Here is a 14,718-nt window from a genome sequence, read left to right on the forward strand (position 1 = left end):
ATAATAGAGCGAGGCCTCGCCGTCTCTCCTTCCCCTCTCTCCGCTCCCTCTCCCCTTCATTCCGTCTCACTTTAATAACCTTGCCGTCTTTTCCTCGCCTCCCCGGCCTTGCCTGTTTTTTTTTTTCTCTCTCTCTCTCTCTGAAAGTCATTTCATACACTATCACCCGTACAGAGAAGAGCGGTTAGGCGCATTCCTAAACGCTGGAATTTCCCAAGGCCCACAGAAGACGCGCTTGCGGGTCTCCGCGGCGTTCCGTGTCGCGGTTTGTATTTCGCGTCGTGCCCCATCGCTCAAGCGGTTTCTGCGGTCGTATGTGAACTGCGCCTGTGGCGCTTTGAGCTGGTTTCACGTCTCGGGTACTCCTGGGCTTGACCCTTGCCAGATAGCAATGCAGCAGGTTCATTCACAGTTACCTGGTGAATCAGTCACTCAGTCGCCATGCATACTCCCCAGCAGTGTCCCAGTGAACATTATTTGTTGAAAGTTGATGAAACGCCATCTAGGTGTTCAGGTGAAAACCCAGCTACACTTGGTTGGAAAGGGAAAGTTTTCTAGCTGACTGGGACGTAGCCAGGCGACAGTATATCCAGATAAAAACTGAACTACAGTAAGCTTAATGTTTGGAACAAAGACATGTTGTTTCTTGATTTGGCGCTGTACTCCATGATTTTAAATTTGCAATCAAACAATTCACATGTGGTTACAGTGCACATTATCCACTTTTATTTAAGGGTATTTTAATAAACATTGGTTTCAGCATTTTATTAAATTAATGCACTTTTTATGCATAGCCCCCCATTTCTCAAGTGTTATGCATAAAGCTATTCCTGTCACAGCAAATTTGGCAATCAACACCCGAGCCCGAGCATCAGCTGGATACACAAAATGTTGCAGATACACACAGACAGGCCAGGCACACATCTCACTGCCTGAGACCTCATATGCCTCAGTCGAATGTCTACAAGCCTGAAAAAGTAGGTGCTTTATTATTTTTCTTTAAGACATACTTTTTGAGGGCTTCTAGGTGCCTCATTCAGTTCATGGATGAGCCCCATAGTCTCAGATGGAAACCAGACCATGCCAGTGCTGACTGTGGCTGGTAGCTCCATGCGGCAACGCATCATTTCCGATTGATTTGCCTTTCCCAGGGTTCAGTCAGTGAGGGGTCCACGTTTCATCGCTTTCTAGCAACCCCAAATGCCAAGACTGCATGCAAGATGTCTTCCTCTCACTCAACTTTATGCAAGCCTAGCTGTGGGCTGCGGTGTGAAAATAAGTAGGCTGGTGACACCACGTGTTTTGGAGGAAAACCATGGATGTCTTCACTCTCCTGAATCGGCAGTAAATAAATGCACATAAATGCAGCTACAAATAGTTAATTGCATATTCCAAATTAGGGTGTGAATTGGACATATTCAGCCCAACATTCAGATCCAGATTATTATTATTTTTTTAAATACATCGTTTTTGACTTTGATATTTTGACAGTGCTTGCTGCGGATAATTTATTTTTCCTTCCGCTTTGCTTCCACTTCCTACTTTCCAATAAGTATGTTGTTTTGTCAGTTGTGAATAATAGCTGTAATCTGTGAAGACCCCAAGGCGCGGATGTGAGCTTCAGGGTTTTAGGGAGAGGTTCGCCGATCCCAGAGTCCAAAATGATGTGCAGGCTCCTGCCAAATCAATGGCAGGCTACAGCTGTGCTGTGTCTTAGAGTGCCCTGTATCACACCACACAGTATAACAGCATTGCATGGGGCTGTTCAGTGATACCAGAAATATTATGCTTCAACCTCGATAGATAGGTTGATAGGATCATAGGTTTAACACTGGGATGTAGGACTGGGTGCCCATCATTGTAATAGTTTCTTACTTTACTTTTCTCTCATGCTTCACCAGTCCAGGTTAAAGCTCCCATTAAGGAACAGTTATGCAAATGTACTGCAAAACAGCGGTGTTTGGCCATGATTCAAGGTTGCCTCCGGTGAGGATGCAACACAGAAGGTGGTGTTTAGCACCATTTGGTGATGTGCAGATGGTGGTGTTTAGCACCGTCAGCAGGGTGCAGAAGGTGGTGTTTAGCACCACCAGTAGGGTGCAGAATGTGGTGTTTAATACCATCGGTGGGGCACAGAGGGTGGTGTTTAGCACCGTCAGCAGGGTGCAGAAGGTGGTGTTTAGCACCACCAGTAGGGTGCAGAATGTGGTGTTTAATACCATCGGTGGGGCACAGAGGGTGGTGTTTAGCACCATTGGTGGGGTGCAGATTGGGGTGTTTAGCACCATTACTGGGGTTCTGAAGTTAGTGTTAAGTACCGATAGTGGAGTGAAGAGCATGGTGTTCATCACCAGCAGTTGGGCGGGGTTAAGTATGCTGCAGACTGTTTCTATTGGCAGTGGATAAAAGGAAACGGAAGCTATGAACTGCATTAATCTCACTGAGTATGCTAAACACAAAAATTGTTGATAGAACTGACAATAGCTCAGCGAGCAAAAGTTGGAATGTAGACATCTAGAGGGGTGAAAACTAGGATAAGAGATGTTATGACATAAACAGACTTGGTTAAGCCTAATATAGCTTTGGTTTTACGCAGGTATAGCCTGGCTATGTCCTAGTCGACAAGAAAGCTTTCACTTTTCAACGAAGAGTTTTCACCTGAACTGTCTGGATGTTGTTTCACCAACTTTTCACACTCATATTTTCCCCTGAGCCAACTTAGCTGTCCTCTGAACACACTGGATATTAACGGATGGCAACCACAGACCGATTTCCCCACTGCCTATAATGTTCTGTAGTAGCTGTCATCATTCTATAATTGGGATTATTTAGGAAAAATGTCTATGTGGGAAAATATTCAGTCCCTGGTGTGATTTTAACAAATACACAAAACAAAAATGCAATGTAATGTAGGTCATAATGCATTTGTTGGAGTACAGGACTTTTAACCAGAAGGCTGCAGATTGGTTTCTCATTTTGGCTCTACCATTGGCCAGGGTGATGCATTTCAGTTACAAGAAACATCACCCAGCTGTGTGAAAGGATAAGGGCTTTGTAACTTGCCCTGGATTTCAAAATGTCCTTGCATCATAAAAAATGTGCTATTATGACTTCAAAATAATATCCTTAAAATTTTCAATTTTCTGGTCAAAATGGCACATGGCAATCTTTTGGCATGCGGCGGGTAACTTTGGCTAAATGATTTTCATTCTGGCAAATGGGCGTCAGTGAGAGGAGACTGCCAGACAGCTGCTCTTCACTTCAGCGGAACAGAAATGGGACCAGCCAGCATGTTACCAACAGAAAATGGGCTCAGTGAGTTGCCAGCAAAGAACTCTCTCCACCGTGTTATGTAGGAAGTAGGCCTGCAGCACTGTGGTGTGCCAACAGGGGATTTCCTGGGTACTGAGGAGATTGATGCCTCCTATGTCTAATCCATTCTCGCTGTAACCATGGCCACAGTCGTTGTCCTACCCAATAAACGTTGCATGCTGCCTCCACCGTGGAGGGGCGGACTTTGGCAGTGTCCTGCCCAGTCCCTGTAGAAAGGGCCTGGCAGTGAGCGGAACTTGCTAGGCCATGTGCTTGGTAGACCCAGTGCTCCGAGTGCCAGTCTGGCCCCAGAGACCAAAATGAGCTGTGGCCCCAGCAGCTTGCAAGGACCTTGGCAATACTTCAGATTTCCGAGAAACAAGTTACCTCTGTTGAATCTTGACTGGAATGTTTATACTTGCTTTTCCAACATTTCTTATCACTAGCCTTTTCTTAAAAAATATATTTGGCTGTTCAATAAAGTCCTCACACCAAATAAAAAATGAAGAGAAATAAACTGCTGTGTTTACACCTCAATCAATCAATCAATCAATCTGTTTTTTACTTATATAGTACATTTTACAATTTTCCAGAATAAGAATTTGTCACAGTACACTTCACAGTATACTCCAGTCTAAATCCCCACAATGCAGGCCAAAGGTGACAGTGGCAAGGATTGAAAACTTTAGGAATAATCTGACTCAAGAGGGGGAGCTCAGGGTGTGGGGTCATAGAGACAAGACATGAGCAACTCAATGAAACAATTCTGCTAATTGCTAAACATAACTTTACGTCTTGAAAATTTTTAATTTATGTGTGTACCAAACTTTCTTGAGTTCATGTCTTATGTCACTGGGCTAAAAGCAAGAATCAACACACTGTTGACACAATACTCTGGCTTTAATCATGAAATTGCAGAAATTCTCTCCCATTTATCTTTAAACTACGACAAAATTGTAGCAGGTGATTTTAACCTCCACATTGAAAAACGCAGATGACATCTGCACTTTAGACTATTCTATAATCAATTGGTTTAAAACAAAATGTTATTGGCCCCACTCATTATTGTAGTCATACTTTCTACCTGGTCTTATATTCTGGTATGGACATTGATGATGTTGAATCCACCCACATAATCCTATTCATTCTGACCACTTTCTTATTACACTGCATTTACAACTGCCACACCCTTTGAAAACTGAATCTTGATGTACACATCCACTATTACAAACTCTACTGATGTGCTGTGCAAGTATTGATTTAGAAATTTCAGCTAGCTCCGAGTCAACCAATTAACTGGCTTCAGGATAAACTACTGCTCTGGGTAAAACTCTTGAAGTTGCTCCATTAAAATACCAAAATATTACTGAAAAGAGACTAGCACCCTGTTATAGTGGCCACACGTGGGCTCTTCAACAAAATTCTCATAAGCTGGAACACAAATGGCGTTCCACAAAATTGAATGATATGAATTTTATATGGCCTGGTAAAAGAGTCTTAGTACTTCTAGGCAAGCCCTTTCCAAAACTATGTCTTCTTACCTTTCCAAGTTTATACAAGAGAATAGGAACAATTGCTTGTTTCTATTCAAAAAAATTGCTGAACTAATAATAATGCGACAACTCTCAAATTCCAGCTTTATGTATAATGATTTCTTGATTTTCTTTATATGTGCTTCTTCACCAGACACTAGAATGAGCTGTGTTGATAATATTGAGCCATCTGCTGGACTCAAAAAATGCCTCAAACTGTTAATTCCCATACCAGAGTGAACATATGAAATGAGTGTTTACTTCCAAATCATTCACCTGCCTTCTAGACTCCATACCAACAGAGATAGTGGTTGAAGGAGTTATTGCCTTGTCCTTGGCAAACCTGTTCAGGGCATAATAAATTCTTCATTTGTTATCAGGCTATGTTCCTACATCTTTTAAAATGGCAGAAATCAAGCCGCTATTCAAGAAATCACATTTTGATCCTACTAATTATAGACTTATTTCAAACCTCCCATTTTTTAAGATCCTTGAGAAATTTGTAGCTTATTTTTTACTTGCTAACAATGTGTATAAGAGATTTTAATCTTGGTTTAAGACGCACCCTTGCCTTAGTAATGAATGACTTGTTTCTCTCCCTGGATTGCAGCTGTATACTCATACTCATCCTATTGGACTTAAATGTTGCCTTTGATGCAATAGACCACAATGAAAATCAGTTGGAAGAATCAGTTGGTCTCACTTGACAACCCCTTTAGTGTATTAATCTTATGTCTCTGATATATTTCAGTTTTTGAGGGCAAACAAAGAATAATCAAGGGTCAACTTCGGAGTACCACAAGGACCTGTTCTAGGTCATTTGTTCTTTTCTTTGTACATGCTCCCCTTGGGGATATTATGAGCACCCATGGTGTTAAGTACCACTGCTATTCAGATGATACAGAATTTTAGCCCAGCTTCCCAAACTAGAGACCTGTCTAAAAAACACAAATGTCTGGATGACCAAAAAGTCCCTCTCATTGAATTGAGACTGAGATATTGATAGTAGGCCCCAGATATAAGATATAAGTTCTTCAACTTTTCTTTCAATCGGCAGGGCTTCTCTATCTCAGCCAATGCAGATGTTAAAAAAGCTTGTCGTAACTATTGATTCAGATCTCTCCTTTCAGGCTCACATTAATAATATCACAAGAGAAGATTTCTGTCACCTGAGGGACATACCTGACTGAGGAAGATATTGTCCTTACAGGTTGCTGAAAAAATGGTCCATGCCTTTGTAACCTCAAGGTTTAATTACTGTAATGCCTTATTGTCCGATCACACTAATTCAGCCTAGAAACGTCTCAAAATTGTACAGAATGCAGCCGCTAGGGTACTTACAAGAAAAAAAACAAAAAATTCAGTCTAGTGCTCACATCTCTTCATTGGTTGCCTATCAAATTTAAAATTAACTATAGGATTCTACTCTGAACATATAAGGCTTCGCATCTTTTGGCACCAGAATATCTTTAAGAGTTACTTATCCTCTATTCTCCTTCAACATTGCTTTACTCACAAGTTGCGGGCTATTTGACAATTCCATGTAGATCTAAAAATATAATGGTAGGCAGGGCCTTCTCTTACACAGCTTCTGTCAATAATCTCCCTTTGCATGATTGGGCTTCAGAAACACTCTCTGTCTTTAACTGCAGGCTCAAAACTTTAGTCAATCCTTTTGTTAAATATATTGTATATCGGAAGGGTAAATCAGGAACATAGAGCTGTTATGTGAGCTAAGCTGACTGTGATGTTGCCCTGCCCTGCAAATGCTCAGGTTTTCTGTTCTGTGCCAGATTTGGGTAGTTTCTGTTCAGGATCACTCTCATATTTGTCTACACCCACTTTTCATCATATCTTTTAGACATGCTTCAATAGCATAGCACACTGGAGCTTTTCCATATTACACTCAGGCTTCTATATATGCTACCGCTAATCTCATAATTATATTGTGCATAATTTGTTTTCTCCTCTGTTTTCTTGCCAGGGCCTTCTGCCTCTTCTCTCTCCCTGAGTTTCCAGACTGCTCCAGCCTCGTCCCTCTTCAGTTTCAAGCCCACGCCTTGATGCAACCTCGCCCCGCCCCTCTGAATTGCTTATTACTGTACATCGCTCTGGTTGAACTGCCTAGTTTACTAGCTAATTTTAACCACCTATGACTGTAACCTGTCCAACCCATATTATCATTTGTTCTACTAGATCCCTGATTACATTTCTGTTACCATTCATTCTAGCTTACATATTACACTGGATCAGCCAGTGGAGGATGGGCTTCACTTCTATAGTTGGTTTCCTCCCAAGGTGAGTGCTTCCCCATTGGTGAGTGCTTCCTTGCGACCATTTCAATTTTTTTCTTCTCACTGGGAACTAGTTTTTTTATCTTAATTGCTCACTTTTTGGTGGTCCCGGCCAGGTTTTGTATTTCCACTGTGAAGTATCTTTGTGACACTGTCTCTGTAAAAAGCGCTATACAAATAAAATTAAACTTAATTGAATATTGATAACAAAATGACTCAAAGAAAAGAAGCAAGCCATATCCCAGAACAATGCTGCTTGATGCCCTACATTCATTCAAGTGTCTCTGTATTTCACAGACAAGTTGTGATTTAGCTGCATTACAATAGGAACAAAAACCTTGTTTCATACATATTACAAATATTGGAATGAAGCTGATAAATCATTACAGAAATAAAGAAAGCCAGATAGTGCTGTAAAAGGCTGAACACGGTGTCATGCAAGATTAGAACTTTTTAAAAGAAGAAAACTGCTATGGAATTCCTTCCCAGAATTCCAAACTGTGTGAGGTAAGACATACATTTCAAAGACATGCAAGGATGTACTGTCTCCAGATATCTACGTATTGGGATTGGGGGGAGGAAATGGCTTTTTACATGGCAGCCGTAGCTCACTTGCATTCCTGAGGTGGCTCGCCTGTCTTGGTTCGCTTTGGGCTGTGTGCATTAAACTCAACACAGTCATTAAACTCTACAAGTCGACTCAAGAGTGTCCTCAGAGATCACCAGTCAATTAGACTCTCCTCTACCCCCATCTTCCCAGCTGCACCTCCTCTTTTTTCAGAGAATAAAGAAAAGCATGGGTCCAGCCCCAGTGCCACTGCCTGACTAATTAGAACCAGGGTCTGTAAAAATGGGAACTTTAGTAAAACATGCCATAAAAATCCTGAAGGCTAACCATAAACCAACCGATTTCTTTCATTCCTTCGGAGAGAGGCTCTAACTGAAACCCCCACATAATTTTTTTACGAGGACCCCTGGGGTCAACCGTAAAACCCGTTAATGTAGATGAGAAATGAGTGGGTTGCACGGGCCTCCCATTAAGTTCCTTTTTTTGGTGGGGGGGGGGGGGGGGGGGGGGGGAGCGCCATTATTTGGGACAGAACTAGCACCCACACCCCAAAGCAAATGAAACCCTAGTCCAGCAGCCTGGTTAAAAAATATAAATAGTTCAGAAAGATGCAACCTAAAGGATGTGCTAAATTCTGCTTCCCCCTGCTCCATCAGAGCTCCACCAACATTTCAGGGACATGGATGGCTTGCTATGCACTTCTCAAAGATAAGTGTGTCCCTGTTTCCACCTCTGTTTTTATTTACTGCAAGATCACCTCATGGCATATTTTTTAAAGATAACCGTCTTTTAAATACAAGGGTATCTCTTGAACTTTACAGATCAGTCCATTTTTTTCAACATGGGGGCCCCTAAGAGAAGCTCTTAAAGGTAAGTGTGTCTTAAAGATAACTGCATTTTTTACAAGGGAGTGCCATTCTACATCAAGTACTGTCTCTGCCGTGTAAGTTTTTAGTCATTCTTCTTCATGCATATCTACTTTTAAAAATATGTCTTTATTTAGGCATGCGTGTATTAAAACACAGTTCTTCAATCTAATCCAGAAAGGGCCAGTGTGGATGCAGGCTTTCATTCCAATCAAGCAGTTACACACCTGATTCTATCCTAATTGTAGAGTCCTTGCTATGGACCTTGATTAGTAGAATCAGGTGTGTCACTGCTCAGTTGAAATGAAAGCCTGCACCAACACTGGGCCTTTATGGTTGAGACTGAGTACCCCTGGATTAAAACTTTACAAAAGCTTTAAATAATTTGACTGTCCATCTCAAAAGATGCGTGACTTTAAAGTGAGCTGGCTGGTGTTTCAGTCCTCTGCCCTTGGCTGATCTTATCTTGACTTTTTTTTTTACAAGCGTCCCTCATCAGCAGTGCTCATGTTAAGCTCTGGGTGACTGGCTGCAATGTCCTGATTAAGCCATCACTGAAGGCACTCAGCAAGGCAATAAATACATGCTTGCCTTTGCTGAGGAAGCCAGCATGACAGCACACTTTAGACGTAGGGGTAGAAACCAGGACATCTTAAAATAAAGCGTGGCTCTCCAACACTGCATGGTGTACTGCATGGACAGCATTCGTCCTCATCAGCCACCTCTGTCAGTGTGCCAGGTTTCATTCCCTCTCCGTATTCTGAATCATTCATTTGCTTTGGGGACAAGCGGACACCCATTTCTAGGGGCAATTTGAACATTACTCTTTACTCTTACTTGTAAAAGTGGATGTGGGCTGAAGTAGATCAATTTAGAGAATTCACAGCAGTACCAAATATGAGATGTGAATCAATGACCTCCTGGTGATAAGTCAGTTCCATTATTCGCTGCATTACCCTCACTGTCTTCACATCATAATTTTTCTATAACTATAGATAGTGTTGCATCATTTTCTGTACTAGATATGTAAAAATTGTATTATATTTATCGCAGATGTTTACATTCTGTATTGCTATCAACATACATTAAAACTATTTAAAACTTTCTAGACTCAACTTTTATTCTGTTAAAATGCATGTTCAAATCACTTTAGGATGCTTCCAATTTGAAATGGACATGCACTGTAATTTTAAAAATATATTTAAATAGACTCTATTAGCCTAACTAACAGTTGAATTAATTATGACGGACAAGAACTAAACAAATTGATAGTGAAATCATTACAAAAAGATAAAAATGGATTGGACATACCTTTTCATTTAATTATCTCACCTGTTCTGTGAACTGTTTAGTCTTGATCTGGCTCTTAAATAAAACACACATTGTATTGTTTAGCAGTAGTGCTAAGACATACTCATTTGGGTAATTTTGTTTCAGGCTTTATATCAGTAGAAACAGTGGCTCTTTTCAGTTTAATGTTCAGCATAAGGTGCTTGATAAGGTATAACAGAGTAATGTATTGCTGGTGTTCCCTCTGATTTACCAATCCATCCATAATGAGTTGCTACTTTCTGAAATAAAAGGTATTGGCATGAAAAGGGCAAGCCTATATCACTTGTATACACTGTATTTTAAAATCAATGTTTCTAAACTGCTATCTGCTTATTATTTATGATTAAACCATTAATATGACTAATATATGACTGGTAACTAAAACCTTTAAAAAATAAAATAAAAATAAACAATAACTTTTTTTTACAGTTGCAGCCCACATTTCTATTGCATGATTTGAATACCTTGAATGTTCTTAATTCAACACAATTCTGCTTTCTGTGTATTGGTCGCTGGGGGTATAACATTGAATCATACATTATTGATTCTAAATAATCAAAAAATACACTTCCCATGATATGATTGCATTTTACGTTTTTATTATTCCAAGAATATATATATATATATATATATATATATATATAAGAAATAAAACTGAAGAAACAAATTGCTCTAATTTAATTGTCCCAATTTACAATTTATATTATATGATTTGGACAAACCAATTGCTCTAATTTAATTTCTACAATTGAAACGCTTCTTTGACACATTTGGAATTGGAAATGCTTTATAATTGAAGCATATTTGTTAAAACTGAATCAATTTATCAACAAATTGATGAATTTCCCAATCCTACTAATATTGTCATGGTAGTCAAACAACGAGTACAGGACTGATATAATTTGGTGATTACCAAATGGCTGATATCGAAGTGCTCCTTTAAGCAGATCTCCAGTCCCTGCAGAAATGTTTTCCTCGTAGCTTCACACGGACTGTTGACCTGTTATTTTCACACATAGCAGGTTTATTGCAAACCACATTTAATATCTTTTTTGTCTGAACGGCAATTGGAGCAGGAACATCTTTCTCTTTAAAGATTGTCTCTGATGACCATCTGGGAAAGTTTCTCGGTCCAGATTTCACTGGGTGCCGAAAGACAGAGATGCCCATGCACTCTGGTGACAAGGACAAAATAAGGAGAGCTTACTCATATGGCACCGATTAGCAGAGGGTTCTGGGTTCGACCCAAGGGTGATGTCATGGGTCTGACATTAGAGAAGAGAGGCGAGTGCTGGCCGTGTTCATGCACATTACAGCGATGTGAGAACAGCAGCACCATGGATGTCTAAGGCAATGCAATTCAATATGCGTACCTTTCAGCATCCCTGAGGGTGATGGAAAAACAGATATAAAACAAGAAAGATACGTGTTAAAGACATGTATTAATCCATTGCCGTGACATTACATCACCACAGTTCCTGAAGACGAATGTATTGCATTGTTTCCTTGAAAGAAAAAAAAAAAAAAAAAAAAACACTTTGGGTCCAAAGGTGTAAACACCTTTGTAAAACATACAAATTAGATTATCATTTTAACAGAATGACAAAAACAGCTATTTTTGAATGTAAATGTACTCCCTAAACAAAGATCAGTGAAAGGAAAAAGTACCTTTGTACCAACTGAAAACTAACAATATCAATTGTGTGCTTAAATTACAAACTACAGGACAAAATTATGATATTAAATAAAAATGTTTCTTGGAGAAATATTACTTTTTTACTTAAAATAATAATAATACTTTCTTATATAGCACGTTTCATACATAAAATGCAGCTCAAAGTGCTTCACATAAAATGAGAGGAATAAAACTTTCAACAGAAAGAAGGAATGAAAACATTAAAAAATTAAAAATTAATTTTCTCAGCTTCTCGTGTTTGCATTTGTACTCATATCATCCTTTTTCAACAAATGGCGCACAATTTTAATTGTTTCAGAATTTCATACATGGTTGAAGGGTTTAATATCGTAAAACATGTTTACAGTTACTCATTTGTACATTTACAATTAACATCTACTTTTCACATAAGTTATGTCTTGACCTCTCACTGTGGAGTGAAATCAGGGAGCCTCATTTTGGCGAGGAATATATGACCAACACTGCATTTCGTCGGGGGGGGAAATTAGGATCCCACAGAGCCACAGAAAATCTATTAGTGCAGGAATTATGATGGTGCTGAAAACACTGACAAAACAATTTGTTAATTTTACAAATGATAATGGTTTCTTTGGTCCAACGGCCCCCGGGGCGAACGTGAAGCTTGGCGAGAAACGTTGTGCCGTGGAATTTATACGTCTGCGATGCTGTGGTCATGAGGGCAACAGTCTGCATTTTTTTTTTCACGAGACGTTCAACGTCTCGGGTTACCTCGGCGTCCGCAGTCCGGCGAGATCTACCTCCGATTAATCTTTCCCTTGTAACGCTTTATAATTTGCCATTACAAAAGTCATTAAACCCTGGGCCGCACTCCAGGCCTGGGGGACTCCTTGAGTGGACGGCCCCGGACTGGGATAGGCCCCGGACGGCCCCGCGCACCTCGGACGAGACCCTGGCGAACAGACAGGTACTTAAAGCGGGGTGAAAAGATCACCGAAAAGAAAACAACGATGATTAATGGGGGAAAACGAGGGTCTTTTCTTTCATCTGGTCCGGTTCACGTCTTCAGTGAGTCATTAACCCAAAGGACAACTGTCCTGCGCGTACGTGAGAAATGAAATCTCTGCCGAGGGTTCGGACAAATGTTTATGCCTCAAAGAGAAAGTAGAACAGGGTGTGTGCACGTTGAGAAAGGGTGAATGGGGCGGGGTTTGGTGTTTATAATAAATTAAGAGAATTTTTCTTTCAGGAAAATAAGTAGCAGTCTTGGTAAGAACTAATGGAAGTTTCCTCCTTATCATTAATATTCCACACGCAGCAACCGTCAAGAATATGCATTCTGATAAAAGGGTATGCAATTTACAAAGACAACAATTTAAGTGGGTACTATTAATGTCAGAGGCCCTTGACTATAAACAATCTCTTGCCATACAAAAGTTAAGCAGCAGTGACAATGGGCATGGTAGATTTTGGCACCCATAGAAAGTTCTAGGTGTCACCACTATGAGCAATATTATTTAACTGCAGCTATGGCATGGCTACATCTGGCTTGTCTTCGTGGATTGTGGTGGATATTTATATCATCCTTACACTGAATAAAATAGATCTACTGCTTGAAGATAGCATGCAAGCGTCCAGCAATTTTACAGCATGGCGTTCCAGCACGACACTGTCGAAGCAATCGCTAGCCTAGGAGGCAAGCCTCTTGATAAACAGTCAAGGCTCGGACGTTCAGCAGCTCTGGGAAACTGAAGCCGGTGGCCGGCTTTTCACCCCCCGGTTTGATGAATAAAAACTATTGTGACGTTGAAGATGTGCACGGGTGTAAATAACTTGGCCCTGAATGGAAAGAGCGAGCGTAGGCGCGGTTCGCTGGGAGTACAGACCCCCGCACCTGGCCGAGGGCGAAATCCGATCCGCCCCGAACCCTCCCGCCTCTCCGGTCTGGCTGCTTTCCGCGCGTGGGGGTCTAGGGTCAAAAGATGGTCAAGCGATTTGGGTACAGGTCACGCTTGGAGGCAGTTTCTCACTGCAAAAGCATTTCAAAGCCGTTGGGCACTCAATTGCTTCTTTGCTTGTACGCAATGCGCGATCGACTCTAGTCCAGGCTTTTCTGATGAACATGATGTAAGGATACGGTTCTATAATTATGAACTTTCATTATTAAATGTCAGTAAATGCTAGAGCATTAACTAGAGGAACTAGTAGGATTTTCTAATCAATATCATATTAATCATACGCATAAATAATGGTGTTGACAAAAAGAGCACATGACTTCTATTTCACATTTAAATTAATTAAATGCAGGGTATTTAAGTAAGTTTTGAAATGAAACCAATAAATATTTGTCTGCAGTCGTCATTAGTCTGTTACATCAGCACTTATCCTGTGCAGAGAGTGAATTTGTTTCCCCAGATTGAGTCCCTCTCTCACTTCGAGCCACAGGGTAGAAAGCATCTCCTGCTGTGATGGAGAAATAATAGTTCATTAACCTCTGACCTGGAAGTAGTTTCTATTGACACAGCTAATTGTTTTTCTTCACCAACACTGCACTGCCAGCTGACAGAATGTAAACTGAACAAATATGAACCTGCTTTGTGGTTAGATGATGTTCAAGACAATTCATCAAACAATCACTGAGACCCAATGTCTATCATTTTTGTATTGCACAGATATTGAAACCTCTTTATTTTCTCTTTGAAATTAACATAAAAGAAAAGGAATTAGACAGCTGCGACTGAATGTGTATATGTTTCATTTGGTTGGGCAAGTGTGTGTATCTGTATGTGGGCCTAGTGGAAGGTTCAGCAAATTTCCATGAAGGTCATAAAAACAGCTGGTTTACATTCCATCTCAAGGTACTGACTTCTTATTTTAATGGTCACACGGATCACAAATCACATTGTAAAGTTCAATGCCTGGTACCTATAAAACTTGTCAGTGCAGCTCTTCATTAATATTTCTTTTTTTTTTAATGTAAAGTTTGATTAAGCCAAAAGAGATTTCCTTGCATGCACAGTACAACGTCCAGTGTTAATTGAACTTCAAAAGGGACTACATGTACACTGTCAGAGTTCATTTATCATTTAGCATTGAACATTTTACCATGTAGTTTGTCTCCAAACACACACAAAAAACTACAAATATGGCAGCCGTCTTT

The 14,718-nt window shown here is 40.3% G+C and overlaps 1 non-coding gene across 1 annotated transcript; it reads right to left on the reverse strand.

Annotated features, from left to right (window-relative positions):
* Positions 1-1,386: 1,386 nt before the first annotated feature.
* Positions 1,387-1,463, reverse strand: LOC118232673. Its single transcript, XR_004766376.1, has one exon. It is a non-coding gene; the product is annotated as a small nucleolar RNA SNORD69 (small nucleolar RNA).
* Between the last annotated feature and the right edge of the window lie 13,255 nt (positions 1,464-14,718).

The sequence above is a fragment of the Anguilla anguilla genome, chromosome 7 (assembly GCF_013347855.1).
Source record: "Anguilla anguilla isolate fAngAng1 chromosome 7, fAngAng1.pri, whole genome shotgun sequence".
Lineage (NCBI taxonomy): Eukaryota > Metazoa > Chordata > Actinopteri > Anguilliformes > Anguillidae > Anguilla > Anguilla anguilla.